The sequence below is a fragment of the Nicotiana tabacum genome, chromosome 19 (assembly GCF_000715075.1).
Source record: "Nicotiana tabacum cultivar K326 chromosome 19, ASM71507v2, whole genome shotgun sequence".
In the NCBI taxonomy this organism is placed as follows: domain Eukaryota; kingdom Viridiplantae; phylum Streptophyta; class Magnoliopsida; order Solanales; family Solanaceae; genus Nicotiana; species Nicotiana tabacum.
In genome coordinates this window covers 64,804,248-64,816,823 of record NC_134098.1, presented here as the reverse complement: position 1 = coordinate 64,816,823, position 12,576 = coordinate 64,804,248, and positions in this window count along the sequence as shown.

Sequence of the window (12,576 nt, the reverse complement as noted above, 5' to 3'; positions counted from 1 at the left end):
AACATTCACTCTCACTCGGGGACTGCCGACCGAAAATAATCTCGGGCGGTCCAAGCTATCAGATCCCGGGGGCACAAGACCTATTAGGCATCAAAGGCCACAACTACTACTCATGGACTGTTATCTTAGGTATGCCCAGATAACTCGGGATAGCAAGCCCACTGAGTGATGCCCGAACTAGAAATTCTACGGCCATATTAACACGGTTCTAAAGGCTACCCTCGGCAAATCATAAACCTATACTATTTTGGGGAAACATTTTCGGTAATAGCGAATCCCTCCGATTCCTAAACAAAAAATAATTTTAAAGGCAAGGTTTGTTCGAACCTTAGAACACAACCTAATTATTTCATGCTAAGGCATTTCGACCTTTACGAATACAAATAAAAAGGCAAAGGAAAAATTTAAAAGCTGTGAAAGGGAAAAGCCTTAGATAATTAGCAAAATTTATTTTTACAAGAGCTGAATAGCCCCGATACATATTTTTATAAAGGCCGAACAGCCTCAACAAAAAGATAGTACAAAAAACAAAAGCCAAAAATGCCGAAAAAGATCCTAAATGGCCTAATCTTCATTGGGGGGCACGTAATCACCTACGGGGTCTTCGCCACCATTGAACTCACCCGATTCTTCAGACCACTCAGAAGCTTCCTCGGGATAAGCCAGCTTCCTGGCCTTGGCTTCGTATATCTTGGCTGTCTCAATTTCAGCCAATAAGTCAGAATTCTGAGCATGGACTCCCTCGAGAGCCTCCCTTCGGGATTGCCACTTCTCATGCTTCACCATATATCTCGCTTGGTCCTGAATCGCCTCGGTATCAGCCTTGTGGTAGGCCACCTTATCATCGGCCTCGGCCCTGACCACGACAACCTCTGACTTGGCCGCCTCAAGCTCCTTAGCTAGATTCTCTTGATTAGAGACAACCGAGTTCAGTTGAGACTAAAGCCCCTCGATCTTTTTGGCCTTCACCAAGTTTTTCTCCTATACAACCCAAAGCTGAACCTCAGCTGAAGCCAACTGAGTCCGGACAGTCTCTTTCCCCGAGGCCAGGCGATCCATGTTCTTCTTCCATTCTTTGGCTTCGGCTTTGACCGTATCCACCCCCCCCGGAGCTGCTCGATCTGGTCAATCTTCTTTTGAACCTACAGGTTCGGATCGTTAGCCACTGTGTCTGACTCATCATGACTAACTTCAAAAACTCTTATTACCTGCTCGACGAGGTCGGCATGCTCCTTCCGAGCCGCTTCTAGCTTAGCCCGAGATATTTCACTAAGAAGCTTGTAAGCATCCTTCTTCTTAGTAAGCTCCCGAGTCTCGACCTCATGATATTTGAACTCTTTCCGGTATCAGAGAAAAGCCTCGTGATGAAGTGCCGAGGCTTGCAAGCACAAAGGAAAATGTTAAGATTAGTTACGACTAAATCTAAGTACATAATAAAGGGACATTCGAAGTTGCCCGATTCAACGCTTGTTGAGCTTCGTTGAACATGCAGGGCCTTCCACCTCGTTCATTTTGGCATGATCCTCTTCGATCACCAAGCACCGAAGGTAACTGGCAATCCCCACGGGGGGCAGAGAGAATCCGGGCATCCTACGGAATTGACATAAAGATTTCTCGCTTCCGGGTAGGATCAACACTCGAAGCTGGGAATCGATTTACTAATTTTGGGCTTGAAGAAGACCCGCCAGCTGTCGGAGATAGTATCTTCTTTGGTACGGGTAAGTCACCCAACCTGGTGACATCCTCCGAGGCGGTAGATTCCAAGCCATCGAAGAAGGTGTGAAAAGAATATGTTGCTCCTTGGGGCCCCTCGCTAAGGTGACCTTTCAACGTATGAGCCTCGTTTATCATAGAATCAGTAAACGAAGGCGAACCCGAGAGATATATCACCCCCGAGTGCATCCTTTAGAATATTATCTTCTGACAAAGAAGTACCGGCCACAGTTTTTTTGTCAGCCTCACCAGCTTGGGGCAAAACGGCCTCAACCCTCCTTAGTTCGGGGACCTCGGCCATTGCTTCTTCATCGGCCTCCCTATTTTGAGGTAGTTCGAAATAGCTTCTCATGCGGGCCACTAATTCAGATTCTTCTTCTTCTTCGGACTCATCCCTCAACCGGTGGACTGAGTCCGATGGGAGCTCTCGAGCGCTGGTAATTTCTTTAGGTTTGTACGCCAATCGCTTCCTCGGTTTCTTCTTTTCGGGGCTCGTATTTTTTATTCTTTTCTTTTCTCTATCCTATTTCAGAGCAGGAGGATCGGTGAATATGTCATCATCACCGGATGGAGGCATCATTTCGACATCTTTTGGTAAACCTGCAAAAGGAAAGTAAAACAATTTAGAAATCGACGATGTGAAAGAAAATTGAATATAACTTAAAGAAAAAATCTCACCATGAGAACGGGCCTCCCATTGGCCCTTCGAAAGCTCATGCCAGGAGCGCTCAGAATAAGATCGTTGTATTGTGATACCCTCGACCCACTCCTTGAGTCGAGGAACTGCATCCGGCATCTGAGCAACAACTGCACCATCACAAAATATTGATAAGAAGGGAAGAAAAGGAAAAGCGATAAAAGACATCTTAATGAGATTTTACACTTACGTTTCATGTTCTATTTCTCAAGAAATGTCATATCTGTGGCCGAGATTAAATCCGAGGTCCTCACTCGAATGAATCGGTCCAACCAGCCTCGGTCTTAATCCTCGTCGAGGCTCGAGAATGGGGCCTTAGTGGCCCGACGTACAAGCTTGATTAATCCCCCTCGGTAGAACCGGGGGCTATACATGCGTATAAGGTGGTCGATGGTAAAGGGACACCCCTCAAATTTCCTCACGAAGAAATGAAGAAGAATTACAATCCTCCAAAACAAAGGATGAATCTGCCCGAGAGTTATCTCATACCTTTTACAAAAGGCCATGATAACTGGATCTAAAGGACCCATCGTGAAAGGGTAAGTGTAAACACTTAGAAAACCCTTCACGTGGGACCTTGGAGGTAGGGACCACTACAAGCTTATCGGCCTAGTTGCAGTCCTCCTTGACCTTCTCGAGGACGTTGTTAGTGACCGAACATATGTATCTCGAGACCGGCTCGCACCGACCCGGTACCGAGGAGGTTTTCTCAACCTTAAAGTTGGCTCTGGTTGGGCACCCTGCAGGGATGAATGAATTTAGAGTGGGTTCCAGTGTCGGTTCCTCAGTAGCAACAGGCAAAACATTTTCATATGGTCTCGAGGAAGAAGGGGTATCTTTTTGAGGAACGAATTTTGAGGTCTTTGCCATTCCTTCTAAATAAAGGAGAAAAAAAGGTACTGGTAAAAGAGGAGGTGTAACTAAGCCAGAAGACTAGAAGATGAGGATGATGAAGTTTTCTTAAAGCACAAGAACAAGAATTTTAATGTAAAATTTCTAATGAATGGATTGAAGGATATTTATAGTTTTCTCAAATGGAGGTTCACATCCCGAATGTAACGACCCGACCTGTCATTTTAAGACCTAGCACGTCGTTCTATAGTTTGAGGCTGTGAGTAACTTCACTTCAGGTATTATGACTTGTACGTGTGGTCGGAATTGAAATTTCGGAAGTTCAGAGTTGATTTGGGAAAAAATTCTTATTACGAAAGCCTTAAGTTGGAAGAATTGACTAAGGTTGGATTTTTGAGTAAACGATCTCGGAATCGGGATTTGAAGGTTCCAATAGGTTTGTATGATGATTTTGGACTTGGGCGTATGTTCGGGTCAAATTTTGGATGACCTGGGAATGTTTCAGCACCTATTATGGAAGTTGGCATTTTTAGAAGGATTTCTTAAATTTGAGTTGAAGTGAAATTCAATGTTATCAATGTTCGTTTGGGATTCTGAGCATGGGAATAGCTGTGTATGGTGATTCTGGTGTTGGGAGCGCATCCGGATGTGTATTTGGAAGTCCGTAGGTCATTTTGGGGTCATTTGGCGAAAGTTAGAAATTTGAAGGTTCTTGAGAAGTTTGACCGGGAGTGGACTTTTTGATATCGGGGTCGGATTTCAATTCTGGAAGTTGGAGTAGGTCCGTAACGTTGAATGTGACTTGTGTACAAAATTTGAGGTCAGTCGGACGTGATTTGATAGGTTCTGGCATCGAATGTAGAAGTTTGAAGTTCTAAAGTTCTTTAAGCTTGAATTGGGGTACGATTCATGATTTCGAAATTGTTCGATGCGATTGGAGGCCTTGAGCAAGTTCAAAATGTGTTATGGGACTGGTTGGTATGATTGGTTGAGGTCCCGGGGGCCTCGGGTGTGTTTCGGGGTGGTTTCAGATCATTTGGAATTGTTTTGGAACTGCTGATTCTGGTGTCTGGTTTCCTTTTTCGCGAACGCGAAGGAAGTCCCGCGTTCGCGAAGAAGAAATTTTGAGGGTACTGGATTTGGACTTCGCGAATGTGAAGAAGTGGACGTGAACACGAACGCGAAGCAAGGTCTGGTCAAGCTTGCACGAATGTGACGCAGTGGTCGCGAACGTGAAGAAGGAAGGGGACCCGGGACCCTGAGCCATTAAGCCTTCGCGAACGCGAAGCTTAGACTGCGAACACCAAGAAGGAGGGCAGTTGGATACCGTGAATTCAAGAGTTTGAACATGAATGCGATGCTGTGCATGGTCAGGCCTTCACGAACGCGACACTGGTCACGCAAACACGAAGAAGAACGGGTGCCTTTATCGACTTTTCTAGCGGAGTTGGAAATTTGTTGTAAATTGGTTAATTATGAGTATTAGAGCATATTTTGATTGGGTTGCATCTTATTTGACTTGTTTTGGAGATACGGGCATTGGTTTGAGGTGTTAGAGCGGCGTTGGAGCCGGTTATGGAACTTCAGAGCGAGGTAAGTCTCCTGTCTAACTCTGTGAGGGGCAAATTACCCCTAGGTGATATGTTTGATGTGTGCTACTTGTTGTGGGGACTACGTACACGCGAGGTGACGAGAGCCCGTATGTAGCTACATTCATGTTATTGTCCGGGTAGACTTAGGTTCACATCATGCTATACATGTACTATTTGAGTAGTCTCTCGCTTATTGATTCCTTTGTTTTACATTATTACTTGAGACTAGACTTGTTATTGTAGAGACTTCACGAGTTCATGATTAGTCACAAAATAATTCTGCTCCTCTTACGGCATGTTTTCGCGATATATATACTTCATTGAAAGGGTTTTGTTAAAGAAATTATAACTCACACGTTTATTCGTGAGTGGGGTCAAGGACCAGTCAAGCTTCTTACTCTTATGGGATCGGGCCGTTCGCCTCGGCAGAAAATTGTATTTCACTTCTTATGGGATCAGGCCGTTTGCCTCGACAGGATTTATGTACCACACTCTCATGGGAGCGGGCCGTTCGTCTCGGCAGAATTTATGTACCACACTCTCATGGGAGCGGGTCGTTTGCCTCAGAAGGTTAATTGATTTATCATATTGTTCGGGGCATTTGACCCTCGGTAGTGCACAATTTTATTATTATGTTGGATCGTTCCGTACGCCTCGACATTTCCTACATCATATCCTCATGGATTCGTGCGTAATATTTTGCAAAAAAGCTGTATATCAGTGAGTTTTCTCGATTTGAGTTATGACGATCTATCTGATGAGATCCGCTATATATATATATGCTCCGGTTAGGGATGGAATTTCTAATAGAGAGCTTGAGTTCCTCGTAAAGAGGGGGAATTTGTACCACATCATTTATTACTTGTTTTACCTCATTTATTTACTCTGCCTCATATTTACTTACCTCTTCACTGTACTTGATATTATTGGACCACTAGCGAGTGTCTATGTCGACCCCTCGTCACTACTCCTCCGGGGTTAGGCTAGATACTTACTGGGTACACGTTGATTACGTATTCATGCTACACTTGCTGTATATTTTTGTGCAGGTACATATGTGACTAGTGGCCTTGTGAGAGCAGAGGCGTGTATGCATACGTGGACTTACGTGAGCTGCATTTCACATTGCGACCCGCAGCCGGCAAAGTCTCATTCAGAGTATTTATATTTCTCCTGTCCAAATTTGTATTCCGGACAGATGCTGTATTTTATTTTACATTCCTAGTTGATGCTCATGCACTTGTGACACCGGGTTTTGGGGTGATTATGGGTTGTCCTGTATTGAAATTTGTTGAAAACATTATTAGTTATCTTATAAATTCCATCTCTTATTATTTAATTGAAGGAAAAATGTGATTTCAAAATATTAAAGACGAGAACGAATTGGTACTTCTAGTATTGATGGATCGAGGAAGATGACATTCTAAGAGGTTTATGGTTGGTAACAACTCATTTGTTCGAGCGTTACAGAGATGGATTTGTAATTAGGGCAACAACTAGGCAGCAAAGGATGAGGAAGGACATGTGGGAGGTATCTCGTGATGGTTAAACTTCTAGAAGGCCAAGTGTAAGAAAACATGAGTTGAGTAGTTACTTAAAGGAGAGGGTTTGACCAACGTGGGAGAGTGGCAGAGTATCAGATGGGTTCTGTGGTAGGAGAGCTACACGCCTTGGGGAAACTTTGGAGTGATTGGGATTCATGGTAGACAGTGACTAGGTCTACAGGCTTAATTTGGAATATTGACTGCTATATTGAGAAATATTGGGTGTGACAGGAGGGGGTAGCTTAATATGAAAAAGGATACAACATGACTTCTGATTGGAATGTATTGTCGCATGTTTAGTTCATGCCAATGGGGAGTGAACGGCATTGTACAGCTTGTGAATGAGCATAGGATCAGGATGGTTTGTTGGCTTCGTGGTAATTGTACTCGGTTCAGCGTTGTTGGAGGATGTCGGCATGGAATTTCCACAAGTGGGATATCTCCTATGAGCAAGTTAGCAGTTGCATGGTGTTGATGAAGCTTCTACAAAGAATTTTATTGGTTATCCAGTAAGAGGTTGAATGTGTGAATATGGCTAGTGATTCAGAATGTTCATGAAATGTTTAACATAAGCATTTCGAGGAAATTTGGCGGGTTGATTGTACAAGATCATGTCAATAGGAGATAAGGAATCTTAGTGGGTTCGAGGGTTATGTAATGGTAGATTCATGATAAGTGGGAGAGCCTCACCGTCTATGATTGGATTATGTAATTGTCAACTAGTGCGGTTTCTAGTTATCAGTGTATTGATGGGTCGCCATGACTAAGGGAAGAGAACATCAACGGTAATTTGAGAAAATGATTTGAGGAATGTATGCTATATTTGGCCTTATCGATTCATGTTCAGGTTTGGGGAAGACTCAAAGTCTAGGCTTCATGTGGAAGTGATGTATAAGGAAAATGATTCAGCCGGGTGCTAGAGGGAGTTCATGTGCTAGTAGAGCCTTGGAGTTTGATTACATTCAGGACCAAGTGAGAGTGGGTGACTCTCAATAATGGTCCTAGTAGGTTCAAAATTTAAGGTGCGATGCCTAAGGATTTTGAGCCCATGGTATGGTTAAGTACCGAGTTTTGGCAGCGAATTATGGAAAAGGGGACTTGGAATGTTCTATGTTATCGTTGGTTTGCGGTGTGGCATTTGAGGAATAGGAGAAAATAACTTCGGGTTCATAGAGGGGTTTTCAGAATGGGTGTACCAGTTGAATACGCGAATATGCGCACAAGGAGAGTATGAGATGGTTTGTGGGTTTTGGGGACAATGTGGTCTCCTGAAATGGGGTCACTCAAAATGAGTGCGGATTGAGTTTGTTATATTGATAAAGGAGCTGTTGTTACTTCTAAGGAAGATCCAGAGTAAATTAGGAGAAGTCGGGTTCGGTTAGCAATGGTTGAATTGGCATGATGATGGCAAAGATGAGCTCCTTCAGCGTGTTGAGTTGTACATGTGATTTGTGGCGGTACGTGCGAGGCTTGACGACTACCGTAATTAATTTTATTTGGGGGCATTCGAGTATTATGGCCTGTTATGTGTAGATGGAACCTGGAAGAATTATGATGGTTTAGACCACTACTCGAGGTTTGTATTTTGCTGCGATTTGAGAATTTAGTTGCGTGTTGCATTGGTTCTTCTGGAATGAGCTAAGTAGAAGGTTTTTATATGATGAAATGTGTCCCCTATTGGTGGTTCGGGAGTTATGATGAAATTCTTGTACTCTTGCGTACTGGTAGGTTAGGTGCAGTGAGCGGCATGAGAATTGGAGGTTGAGGATCAAGGTTGCAGTTGAGGTCGACAAGAATGTCAAGGGCTCGAATGAGCAGGGAACAATTCAGATGTTTAGAGTAAGTTGGTATTGTTTTTAGCGTCACCTGAGATCAGTGTCCTATGTAAGAGGCTCTGTTTACTGAGTTGTGGTTCCTGATTTGCTTTACAGCATTAGAGTGGTCGGCAGTATGGAGGTGCAGATTTGTTACCTGGTGCGGAAGGTCGTGGGGGTGTATCCCACGGGAAGATTGTATAAGTGTGACATGTAGACACTAGATTGATTAATGATTTAAAACCAAGTATGAAGATTGTTGTACTATCACTAATGTGAGAATTTATGCCTGAAGGGCACTCGATTTGTTTGATTGTGGACTGTGGAAGTTTGTTCCAGATTTGACGACTGCTCTTATGTGTCATGAATAGGTTAGTGTGGGTCCTTGTGAGGCTATTTAGCCAAGCATGGTATGATCAGAATCGGTTTGAGGTCCGTGGATGGATCTAAATGTGAGTGTGGGCTCTATATCAGGCAGGATGTGCTCATCTCAGCATAGTGTTGTTTTCGGAAGGGTTTTCGCACCTTGGATATTATTTCTGCCGTCAGCTATTTCATGTAATACTCTATTGTGCCGTGTGGGCTATGAGACGGTTTGAGTATTCGTATTCGTATTGAGATTCCGTATAGTTTGTGGTGTTATGTGAGTAGGATGGCTCTGGAGATGCAAATCATATATCGCACCTTAGTCGTGCTTGAGTTTGATAGTGTATGACGCTACTCGTCTCCTCAGGATTTGTATTATGCGCTTGGTGTGCTTATGGTTGATATTCGGGCATTTCGTGAGTATAAGCGTTATAGATCGATGTGTGTTTTCCTTAGATTATTATGTTGATTGTATCGGGTGGTACGCCGCCACGGGTATCATGGTTGGATCGGGTTGCACACAGCAACAGTATCATGTGTGGATCGGGTTGCACACTGCAACAGTGTGTTATTGAGTACATTTTCCCATATTTATTATTGCGTGTTTTGCTTCTCATTTCCTGAGGAAGGTTCATAACATCCTGTCCTTTCGGTTGTTTAATTAGTTACGTGGGTTGAGTAGTTCTTTCCAGAGTTTGTTTCCTTATGTATCACATTCGAGTCCGTAGGCTGTTAGCACATTGTGGCATCATATGAGGCTTTTGCAGTGTTTGAGGTGGATTATTGCCTGAGCAACTTGTACTGGGATGAGATGTGATTATTGGACCTGGGATCAGTGCGGTCAAATTTATATGAAGCATACTAAAGAGTAAATATTGTTATTCAGCCCAGAATGAGGTAATGGTTCTTGTCAGGAGGAGAGACTTCATAAATTGTAATTCGGCAGATGGCTATGAGTTCTACACATCTTCTCTGTTGTGGCAGTATTGCGAGAGTTTAAGCAAGGCTTAATTGGTCATGAGGTACACTACGGACTTCGATCAGTGGAAATTTTAGCTGATGTGCTCGGAAAGATTGCCTTGGGCAAGTGAGTTATGTGGTGCATGGTAAGAATTCGGTGAGAGTATACAATCATGTACTGGTACATCGTGTGGTGATTGAAACGGTGTTTGTATGTTGGAAGCAGACCTAGTAGAGAATTTTGGACGTTGGAATTTGGCCCTAAGGCTCATTTGCCTAAATATAGGGGAGGATCTTTAGATTTTCTCGAGCTAATGTGCTCAACTGGGTTGTGGTAGCACAGGCAGGTGCACGAGGTGTTAAACAGTGATTTCAGACAACTCCAGAACAGTTCTTAGCATGTCCGAGGATGAACGTATGTTTAAGTAGGAGAGAATGTAACGACTCGACCGGTCATTTTGAGCCCTAACACGTCGTTCAATAGTTTGAGGACATGAGTAGCTTCACTTCAGGTATTATGACTTGTACGCATGGTCGGAATTGAAATTTTAGAAGTTCAAAGTTGATTTGGAAAGAAAATTCTCATTTCAGAAGCCTTAAGTTGGAAGAATTAACTAAGGTTGGATTTTTGAGTAAACGACCTCGGAATCAGGATTTGACGGTTCCAACAAATTTGTATGATGATTTTGGACTTGAGCGTATGTCCGGATCGAATTTTGGATGACCTGGGAACGTTTCAGCACCTATTATGGAAGTTAGCATTTTTAGAAGGATTTCTTAAATTTGAGTTGAAGTGCATTTCAATATTATCAATGTCCGTTTGGGATTTCAAGCCTGGGAATAGCTCCATATGGTGATTCTGGTGTTGGGAGCGCGTCCGAATGTGGATTTGAAGGTCCGTAGGTCATTTTGGGATCATTTGGCGAAAGTTAGAAATTTGAAGGTTCTTGAGAAGTTTGACCGGGAGTGGACTTTTTGATATCGGGGTCAGATTTCGATTTCGAAAGTTGGAGTAGGTCCGTAATGTCAAATGTGACTTGTGTGCAAAATTTGAGGTCAATCGGACGTGATTTGGTAGGTCCCGGCATCGAATGTAGAAGTTTGAAGTTCTAAAGTTCTTTAAGCTTGAATTGGGGTACGATTCTTGATTTCGATGCTGTTCGATGCAATTTGAGGCCTCGAGCAAGTTTGTAATGTGTTATGGGACTGGTTGGTATGATTGGTTGATGTCTGAGGGGGCCTCGGGTGTGTTTCAGATCATTTAGAGCTGTTTTGGAACTGCTGATTCTGGTGTCTGGTTTCCTTCTTCGCGAATGCGAAGGAAGTCCCTCGTTCGCGAAGAAGATATTTTGGGGGTGCTGGATTTGGCCTTCGCGAACGCGAAGCAGTAGACGCGAACGCAAATACGAGGCAAGGTCTGGTCAAGCTTGCGCGAACACGACGCAGTGGTCGCGAACGCGAAGAAGGAAGGGGAGCTAGGACCCTGAGCCATTAAGCCTTCGCAAACGTGAAGCTTAGACTGTGAACGCGATGAAGGAGAGCAGTTGGCTACCGCGAACGCGAGAGCTTGAATGCGAATGCGATGCTGTGCTTGGTCAGTCCTTCGCGAACGCGACACTAGTCACGCGAACGCGAAGAAGAACAAGTCTGGGCAGATTGGATTTAATACGGGATTTGGCTCATTCTCTCTCATTTTTCACTGGGATGGACGATTTTTGGAGAGTTTCAAGGGAAGATTTTCATCATCTATGTCAAGGCAAGTGGTTCCCACCTATTGCAAGTTAAATACTTGGTTTATATATGGATTTAAATATGAAAATTTGGGATTTTGAAGAAAAACCTAGAAATTGGTATTCTTGGATTTTGATCACGAATTTGGGCATGAAATTGAGAATAAATTATATATTTGAGTTCGTGAGACTACGAGTAATAATTATCTTCAAATATTTTTGGAATCCGGGCGCGTGGGCCCGAGGGTGCCTTTATCGACTTTTCGAGCGGAGTTGAAAATTTGTTGTAAATTGGTTAATTATGAGTATCAGAGCATATTTTGATTGGGTTGCATCTTATTTGACTAGTTTTGGAGCAACGGGCATCGGTTTGAGGTGTTAGAGCAGCGTTGGAGCTGGTTATGGAACTTTTGAGCGAGTTAAGTCTCCTGTCTAACTCTATGAGGGGGAAATTACCCCTAGTTGATATGTTTGATGAGTGCTACTTGTTGTGGGGACTACGTACGCGCGAGGTGACGAGAGCCCGTACGTAGATACACTCATGTTATTGTCCGGATAGACTTAGGTTCACATCATGCTATAGCTATACTATTTGAGTAGTCTCTCACTTATTGATTCCTTTGTTTTACATTATTACTTGAGACTAGACTTGTTATTGTAGAGACTTCACGAGTTCATGGTTAGTCACCGAATAATTCTACTCCTCTTTCGCTATGTTTCCGCGATATATATACTTCATTGAAAGGGTTTTGTTAAAGAAATTACAACTCACACGTTTATTCGTGAGTGGGGTCAAGGACCCGTCAAGCTTCTTACTCTTATGGGATCGGGCCGTTCGTCTCGACATGAAATTGTATTTCACTTCTTATGGGATCGGGCCGTTCGCCTCGGCAGGATTTATGTACCACACTCTTATAGGAGCGGGCCGTTCATTTCGGCAGGTTAATTGATTTATCATATAGTTCGGACCGTTTGACCGTCGGCTATAGACATTTTTATTATTATGTTGGATCAGGCCGTAAGCCTCGATATTTCCTATATCATATCCTCATGGATTCGTGCGTAATATTTGGCAAAAAGCTAGTATATCAGTGATTTTTCCCGATTTGCGTTATGACGATCTATCTGATGAGATCCGATATATATATATATGCTCCGGTTAGGGAGGAAATTTCTAATGGAGAGCTTGAGTTCCTCGTAAAGAGGGGGAATTTGTACCACATGATTTATTATTTGTTTACCTCATTTATTTACTCTGCCTCATATTTACTCACCTCTTCACTGTACTTGATATTATTGGACCACTAG